The sequence below is a fragment of the Acinonyx jubatus genome, chromosome B3 (assembly GCF_027475565.1).
Source record: "Acinonyx jubatus isolate Ajub_Pintada_27869175 chromosome B3, VMU_Ajub_asm_v1.0, whole genome shotgun sequence".
Lineage (NCBI taxonomy): Eukaryota > Metazoa > Chordata > Mammalia > Carnivora > Felidae > Acinonyx > Acinonyx jubatus.
Genome location: NC_069386.1, coordinates 21831762 through 21841565, shown reverse-complemented (window position 1 = coordinate 21841565; position 9804 = coordinate 21831762). Strand labels below are relative to the sequence as shown.

General features: G+C 46.2%; 1 protein-coding gene across 3 annotated transcripts in view; it reads left to right on the top strand.

The window, feature by feature from the left end:
• Positions 1 to 9804, top strand: part of OTUD7A (OTU deubiquitinase 7A) — a 360750-nt gene that overhangs the window by 56626 nt on the left and 294320 nt on the right. The window lies entirely within an intron of this gene.

Sequence of the window (9804 nt, the reverse complement as noted above, 5' to 3'; positions counted from 1 at the left end):
TCTGCATCTGCTTCACACAGCTACCAGAGCGATTTTTAAATAACGTGAGCCAAATCCTTTTACCCTTCTGCTTATAACCACCTCCAACCAAGGCTTCTCATAGCAGAAGTGTGAGAATCTCCCAGGATCTACATCCCGCCTCCAAGCCCACACTTGGTCCTGCCTCAGGTATCTGTGACTCCCGGGGCAGGAACCATCCTTCCACACTTCCCAGAGTGGCTGCAGAGCATCCACTAGGTCTGGGTCAATGTGGACATCCCAGGAGGCCCTTCCTGACACACTATTGGAGTGGCCCCAGCACCCTCCTGATACCTGCCTTCTTTCCTATGAGCATGTTCTGTAAGTGTCTTTCCTGTTCATGTCTGTGTCCAGCCCACAGAAGGGGAAGTTTTCACCCAGAAACTCCTCATGCAGCCCTGAATGGTGGGGCTCTGCCCATCAATCCTGTAAAAACACATGTTTCTGGAGTCTTGCTGAGTGTTCTCCATAGCTGTGTCTATGAGAGACACAGCTCTCATAGGCTGGGAGACCACCTCACTGCTCTGAGCCCAGTTTCCTCATCTGCAGACCTTGACCTCCAGGGTGTGCATTTATCATCTTTAATGAAATCCATTACAGCAATAGTGTAGTCATAGCCTGTCAGGACTTGGCAAAGAGGTGAAATGCAGGAGAAGGTTTACCCAAGATCCTGCATATATCCTGGACTGCCTTGCTGTGCTCTGTGCCCATGTGGGAGGTTGTAGGAGGTGCAACTTGCCAATACGTATCGATTCTATTGAGCTCATCTAGAGAGCGTGTGAGACCTGGTGCAAACCCACCGCCCTTCTTGTCGCTCACAGACTAAGGGGTGGTTTGGCTCAGGTGGGGAAGGAACTGTGCATGCTCCAAGGTTTCTGGGGCATATTACAGGGCGTTTAGGTGTAGTTGTGCTGCAGAGGCTGGGACCAAGGGTCTGCCTTTGCCTTTCCAGATTCAGACCCACCTTACCCCTGCTGCACTTCCCTTTGGGCTTCCTCAGTGGGCTCTTCAGTCTGGCTTTCCACTGGGTTAGGACAGGGGCAAGTCCAGCAGGAATGTGGTGGGATGTTGACTCCTGTACTCCCCTTTCCTGAGGTAACCACTCTGCTCAATCATGTTTTGGCCCATATTGTCCACATAGCTCTCTCCTGCTTCTCCTTGTCCATGGGGTCTTATACTTTCCCGTGTGGGTCCCCATGCCCTTTGCCCCCACCTTCATGAAGAGACACTTTATTAACCCCTCTTTAAATTGTCCTTACTCCTGTGCTCTGCCATCTCTTTCTTGTCTGGACTCTTTCCCAGCCTGGCCTAAGCTTTACTGTGAGCTTCGCAGCACAGCCCATGTGCAGCCCTCGCCAAATACCCCCATAACCCAGGAAGGTCCTGGGGCTTTTCTGAACGGACCGCATCCAGGTTTGTCTCAAGCCCACATGTGGGTTTCTCCAGTGCTTAGCATGAGAAGGTCTGGAGCAGCTCATGGGGGAAGCGTGGTGTGGATGACAGACTGGGTCCAGGATCATGCGGATAAAGTAAAAGGAGGATTGTTTTATTATCCTGAGCTGGGATACACGCAGTCCTAAAAGAAATTCCCACAGAAGTCCTTTAAGTCATGAACTTCTTCAGCTCTGGCTTCACTGAGATTTGGGGGGTGGGGGGAATCCATTTCTGGTTCCTCTTCAGGAACTTTCTCCGGCAAGCGAGGTTCATGTCCATTTTTCCCTTGAACAGGTGGAAGGGGAGGTGATAGGGTGACGTGGTAAATTTCCTTAGTCTGTGTTGATGGGTGGGAAGGAAGAGGGTGATGAGCCCAGTGACAGCCAGCCAGTGGACTTCCCAGGCTCTCCCTAGGCCCCCGTGAAATGCAGCATGCTATGGCCGGGGACACAACTGACAACTACAGCCTGGATCTTCTCCGGACCCTGGAGGAGAGGCAGGGCCTCTGCACAGCCATCAGCCATCAGGGCCTCTGCACAGCCATCAGCCATCAGTGGTTAGTCCCTAGTTTTGTCCACATGATTCCTCTCTTTCCAAAAGCCCTGGAACTGGACCCTTCCCACCCTCCTTCCCTATGGACACCTGCCAGCATTGTTCACAGCCCCACTCACAAGAAGTCACCTTCTGTGGATCACCTCTGTCCTGGCCTTCAGGCAGTCTGTCATCTGGGACCTTGTGCTCCCACAGCAGAAGATAGCTGTCACCCCACTCTGAGGACCACTCTTCTCACTTCACAGTCCCTGTGCTGGGACACAATGGGCCAGCCTCCTATTGCTGGTGAGGATCAACTGTCTCTGTTCCTCAGGAAGCTGGTCCATGTAAGCATCCTCACTTTGGGTGCGTCATGCTCCTGGATTGGTCTGTGGCTCCATCCCTCTCACTGGGTAAGTCCCAGCCACCTGTCTGGAGTAGCCCTCATGTCTTCTCTCCCCATCCCTGCACGGTGTTCTATACAGGACCCCCCAAAGTCATCTACTCATCTGTCTGCACCCAAAACATGTGTTTATTGCTACTGTTGTTATTGGGGTTTCATTCCTTTTGTTCATTTTGGGGCCTGCCTTCCCCTACTGGAAAGCTGGTTCCAGGTAGGTGCCATGTACCCCAATACCCATTGCCCCGGTATATGATTATATCTCAGTAGCTTCTGTGGATGGAATGAATGAATGAGTGAATGAATGAATGCATGGTCATATCTCTGTGTGCAGCCCTGAAAGGCTGGTAGGGAGAAGCACATTGCCTTCGTGCAGGGAACATCATGTTCTGGCTGGGTCACACTGCCTGCAGGTGGGGCCCTGGCCAGTTGCAGCACCATGCAGGTGGCCGGCTCCCGCTGTGTTCCAGTGTCCTCACTGTGGGGTGAGGACAGTGAGGCCATTGTTGTGAGGGTAGATGGGCCACCATGTGCAGCTTTTAGATCAGAGCCCGGAGGCTAGTGCTGATATAGAGAATCTTGTTATTCCCACTACTTCTGCCTCTAATCCTCCTGCCACACAGACCATGCACATACCTCATATATCACATGTCATGGACCCACACACACAGACCACATACATGCACACACCACACACACACCATATACCACACATCATGTAATACCACATACATACCACACCCCCACACCATATACCATACACAATACCTACCATATATCACACATCACATACACACTGCCTACACACCACATCTCTACACACAACACACACCACACACAACACATACATACCACACCACACACACACACACAAGCACATACCACACATACATACCCCACACAACACACATCATAGACCTATACACTCCATACAGCACACACATATCCCACACACACTCCATACACATACATCCTGCAGATACAAATGCACCACACAAACACAAAACACACCATTCTATTCCACACATTCCAATCAAATCAATCTAAAGGTCACTGTAATTCATTTTCCCAAACATCTCTTACTCTGCCTCTTTCCATTCCTCCTGTCCTGGTTGCAGCCGTCACTGTCTCTCTCTTTGACCTAAAATATTATTATCTTTTCCACCAAATGTAATTTAAATTGCTCTTAATGGTAGGGACTGAGACAGGATGTTGAATCCATGCATGCTTCACACACACACACACACACACACACACACCCTGCAGTTCCTAATCTATGTATAATGTGTTTTTTACTTGCTCTGGCCCTCCCTCCTCAATAGGAATCCCTCAGACCCTACACTGGGGTCAAGTGCAAGGCATGCTCTATCCAAAGGCACCTAGTATGGGACCACAGCACTATGGTTGAGTCTGATTGGATTTGGGGCTTTCTCATTAGGTGGCCCCTGCCTTACCCTGCTGGATATCCCTTAGGGTTCAGAGCTTCCTGGGCATGAATGTCTGACCTGGCCAACACTGTAGAGCAAAGAGACTGGCGTCAGTGAGCAATTCCAGAAGGGACCAAGTTAGTCCTTAGACCACCCAGCCTCCAAAGGTTAGTTAGAACCATTACAAAAATGTTTCACTTAACAGTGAACATATGGCCGCCGCCTTCACCTGTTGAGGGTGTGTTAGTCTGCTTGGGCAGTCATAATACAATACCATAGACTGGGAGGCTTAAAAAATAGACGTTTATTTTTTCATTTTTCTGGAGGCTAGAAGTCCAAGATCAAGGTGCTGGTGAGACCTCTCTCCTTGGCTTGCAGGCAGCCAACAGCTATCTTCTCGCAGGCTTTTCACACAGCCTCTATGAGTGTGTGGGGAGAGAGTGCAAGCAATCTTTGTGTCTCTTCCTCTTCCACTAATCCTGTCAGATTAAGGCCCCACCCTTAAGACCTCATTTTACCTTAGTTACCTCCCAACAGCTCCATCTCTAAATACAGTCTCGGTGGGGGGTGAGGGCGTCAACATATAAATTTTTGGGACACACTGTTTAGTTCATAAGGGTGGTGGAGTTTCAGCTACGCTTTCCTGCCTGCTGTGGCCTGACTCAGCTGCCCCCCATTGTCCTGTGTTCACCCTCTGTGTAAGTGGACCCGGATCCATGGAGCTTTGAATGTGGACTCATGACCAGAGCATCAGGCCATGTCTAGAGGGATCCCTCCTTGTTTCCTGCAGTGACCTCCCTTTTCCTGCCACCTAATGGACTGCACTCTTTTTAACCTGGATGCATGATGGTGATTCCATGGAAAGACTTGGAGAGGGCTTGGCTGGGATCCCTCAGACTCATCACCTCACCTCTCTGAGTCTGTGCTCTTATCTCAGGAATGGGGAAAACACAGTGGGTCCAATTAGATAAACACTGGGTAAGTCTTTAGTAGATTAAAAACAGTTGTACACAGTATACACAGTTATACAAAAACAGTTATACACAGTAGATTAAAAACAGTTATTATAGCTGCTGTCACTGAATTATTGACATTCATAAATTAAATGTTTCAGTATAGGTTTCAGGAACCTGTTTGGGTCTAAGTAATTGAAAGCCAACCAGCTAATGGCTTACTTTTCACACTTTAGGAGGAGTCCCAAGGTTACTAGTTTTGGTTTAGAAGTTTGACCCATCCAATTGGCATCTCCATAATTCTCTTGACTGTATGGCCACAAGATGGCTGCTGAAGCACTAAGCATTATGTCCTAGTTCAAGGAAAAGAAAGGGGTCAGTGCCAGCTGCTTCTGATTCCCTTTTATCAGGATTGCCAAGATCACCTGGAAGTCTGCCAGGTAGTTTTTCTGCTTAGGTTTTATTGGCCAGAACTGGGTCGCATTGCTATCATTAGCCCAGAGGGAGGCAGGGAATATGGGAAATATTGTTGTCACCATTGGTTTACACTAATCCAGATCCATCACCTGAGACCAGGCACATTAACCACCACCACCACCAAAAACCAGGATTGGATGGTAAGGCAGAAAGAAGGAATGGGTGTTGGGCAGACAGCAAACAAAAGTTGTGGCTCTCATAGGATATGAGCTGGGATTCAGAATTGCCCATGGGGAAAAAAAAAAGGTTACTAGATTCAAAGGCAAGGTAATTAAAAACAAAAATGAACTATTAGGACCCTGTGAAGATAAAAAGCTTCTGCACTTCAAAGGAAACAATCAACAAAACTAAAAGACAACCAACGGAATGGGAAAAGATATTTGCAAATGACATATCAGACAAAGGGCTGATATCCAAAATCTATAAAGAATTCACCAAACTCCACACCTGAAAAAAAAATAATCCAGTGAAAAAATGTGCAGAAAACATGAATAGACACTTCTCTCTCTCTTTTTTTTTTAACATTTATTTATTTTGATAGAGCACATACACACACACATGGGAGAGGGAGAGAAGGAGAGAAAGAATCCCTAGTAGCCTCCATGCTGTCAGCACAGAGCCCAATGTGGGGCTTGATCTCACAACGCTGGGATCATGACCGGAGCCTAAATCAAGAGTTAGACACTCAACTGACTGAGCCACCCAGGTGCCCTAAAGGTTACTAGAGTCTATTAAAGGAATGCTCCCCAGTGTTTCTCAGAAAAAGCCACACCTGAGATGAGAATAGAAAATAGGGTTTAGACTAACTTGAGGTCAGATGCAGGTGGTGGAAACTGGCACTGGGCATGGCTTTCATTGACTCCTTCTGGTCTTCTGCCCTGTACTCTGTGCCTGTTTATTTTCCCATTGGTGTCTGTCTTGCTTTCCCTCATGTACTTCTTGTTCCTTTGGCTTTGCTTTTCATTCAGGCTCTACTTTGGTCAATTTTGCAAAAAGTTTAAAACTGACATTGGAGAGTGTCTGGGTGGCTCAGTCAGTCAAGCCTGACTTCAGCTCAGGTCATGATCTCGAGGTTTGTGAGTTCAAACCCCACATCGGGCTCTGTGCTGACAGCTCAGAGCCTGGAGTCTGTTTCAGATTCTGCATCTCTCTCTCTCTCTCTTTTGCCCCTCCCCCCCTTGCACTTGCTCTCTCTCTGTCTCTCAAAAAATGAATAAACATTAAAACAATTTTTTTTAAAAAGCAAAACTGTGACATTGATTCTAATCCATGTATTTGGCTCCTGGGACAGCATGACCCAAGTCCCCACTAGGCTCTGCACACAGGGACACTCACATCAGTGTGACAGAAAACAAAAGATAGTGTTAAACATTGTAAATGGAAGTAGGTCTGGGCTTCAACCAACCCGTGGGGAACCCAGAGAGACTAGAGCCAGGCTCCCTTGGGACCTGCTCTGCTGAAGGAGGGTAGTACAGCTGCCCAGCAGTTGTGAGGCACAGGGAGGGAATGTGTGTGTGTTTTGTTTGCTCTCACACTGATGTGAGTACCCCTGTGTGCAGAGCCTGGCAAGGCCTTGGGTCATGTTGTCCCAGTAGCCAAAAACATTAAGTAGAACCCAGTGTCACACTCTGGTATCTCTTAAAAGGAAAGTGTTATACTTTTACTTCTAGAAACATAAGGGAAGGTCCTAGATAAATGTGGTTGGTTATCTTGAGGCCGGTTCTGAGCAAATAGGAGGTAGGGTCAGGAAGGATGGCACGACAAAGCTCATGTTGGACCTTTGGGTCAGACACCTTCTTCTGTTTCCAAATAGTGTGTTTTCTGAATTTTTCCCAACTCATGCCCCTGAAAGTGCTCATCTGAATGGGGTACATGCTGGGAAAATGTGATATGTGTTATCATTGATACTTGACTGTACTTCAAGAAATGTATGAATTATTGTTGATACTTGACTATTTCAAGGAATGTATTCATGACCTGGAGACTCATGTAACAGGGAGGCAGAGTTTTGCTCAATAAGAAGACACTTTCTTTGTTTTGGAAGTTTATCCTGGCACCTCTTGCATTATGTTGGTTAATTCTTGAATTATGTTTCAACTGAAATTTTTTGAGGAATATCTGAGTTATTTTTCTATTGGCATAAAACATTTACCCCATTGTATATAGGCATTTCTTTTGGGTTTCCCAAGCCTAATTCCAATATGGGAGGTTCTTATACACACACCAAACAATTGTCCGAGAACTTGACTTAATTCTGACATTGTCTATCCAGAGAGAGCATCAGGTTCTATTGGTTAAGGGTTCAGTCCTACAAGATTGTTCCCTCACCCCCACTTAAGATGACTGTAGGAAGCCTCAGGCTGTTACCAACAGATTGGATGTTCCAATGCCCCCTCCTAGGGTTCCTTTAATTTGCTAGAGCGTCTCACAGAACTCAGGGAAACTTACTTACATTTATCAGTTTATTTAAGGATGTGACCAAAGATGAATAACAGCCAGTAAAGAGATACATGGGGTGAGGTATGGGGAAAAGAGCAGGGAGCTGCCCTCTCCAGGTAAGTCACCCCCCATGCATATCCATGTGTTCATTAACCTGAAAGCTCTCCTAATGCAACCCTTCTGGGTTTTTATGAAGACTTCATTGCGTAGTCATGATTAAGTCATTGTCTATTAACTGATATAACCTCCAGCCCCTCTCCCCTCTCCAGAGGTCAGGGGGTGGAACCAGAAGTTCCAACCCTCCAGTCACATGGTTGGGCCTCCTGGGCAACCCCTGCCTCCACTGGAGATTCCAAAAGTTACCTACATTAATGTAACAAAAGACACCTTTATTGCCTTTATTATAAGAAATTCCAAGCATTTTAGGAGCTGTGAGCCAGGAATCCTGGACAAAAATCAAATACATTTGAGAAATATTTTTTGGTCATCTGAATGACCAAATATATTTCTTATAAATCACAATATCACATCATTTATTAGCTCAATTATGGAACAAAATATGTATTTAGATTTCTTTTTTTTGACCCTTAGTCTGTGCTGGCTGCTATAGCAAAATATGACACTATGCTGCTTCTCAGGGGCTGAGAAATTTTATTCTTTGGGTTCTGGAGCCTGGAAATCCTAGAGCACAGCACCAGCATGGCTGTGCTCTGGTGAAAGCATTCTCCTGGGTTGCAAACCTCGTGTCCTCCCATGGAAGAACACAGAGGGAGCTCTGTAGGGCCTTAGTTGTAACACTAATCCCATTCAGCAGGGTTCTACCCACATGACCTAAGCACCTTCCAAAGACCCCTCCTCCCAAATACCAATCATCTTTGAGGATTTGGATTTCAGATATGAATTTGGAAAGGACACAAAAGTTCAGACCATAGCTGACTCCTTCCTTATGTGAAAGTTATGTTTAGAGGAGTCATTGGACAAATGAGAATGACATCTATTATTAATTTTTTAAAACTTATAAAAATGGCAGCTATAGGCAGGGAAACTGTCTCTGCACTGTTAAATACGAAAACAGCATCTGGGCAGCAGAGGCTCTCTGAACTGGATGGTTTCCCTCTAAATTTTTGGGAAACGTTTGGGTGAAATGACATAGACCATGAGATGAATCACCTCCTATGAGGTCCCAGACAACTTCTCGGGTGCAGTGTTTTTTTGTTGTTTTTTTGCTCTGTGATCTCAGATCCATTTTACTTTTTTGGAAATGCAAGAATCTCATCAGATATAGCACATTCATTACTAGGAGTCTGACTCCAGTCAGCTCTGCTCATGCTTAAACCTTCTTGGGTGGACAAGTGTTACTGAGCATGGCTATTAGGGCCAAAGGAGGCCTCCCAGTCTCTCCAAGTCCACAGTGGGCATTTCCAAACTTTGTTCTAGAGTCACGTCAGAACTGGAGCTCTTCCATGGAAGCATCCCAATTATCTGAAGCCCAGATAAGACACTAGCAGGGGTGGGATGGGGGGGGGGGTGGTGGGGGGGTGCCTGGGTGGCTCAGTGAATTGAGCGTCTGACTCTGGCTCAGGTCATGATCTCATGGTTCATGAGTTTGAGCCCCACATCAGGCTCTCGCTGTCAGCACAGAACCTGCTTCAGATCCTCTGTCCCCCTCTGTCTACCTCTCCCTCATTTATTCTCTCACTCTCTAAAAATAAACTTAAAAAAAAGACACTGGAAATATTCATTTTTTGCTGCATCAGAGTAAAATTTGGAGATACTCAGAAAAAGTATTATGTAAGAGTTTAATAATAGGAATGTAGAATTAAAAACAGAAATTAAGCATATCTACAAACGATAATGACTTTTAGTAACATAGTCAATTATGTAGACATGGTCACACACCTTTTCACAGACATGTATGTGAGTGTGTGTGTAAGTAAATGTATGTGAGGGTGTGTACCACACACTTGTTTCTTTGCTAGACTGTGTGTATAGGGTGATAGCAGTGAAGAGCCTGGGATTCAGTACTGAAGAGACCTAGTCTGAATGATAGCTACCATGGGCAAGTTACTTAGCCTCCCTGAGACTCAGTGACATTAGCAAAATGGGAATGATGTTATTGAACCTT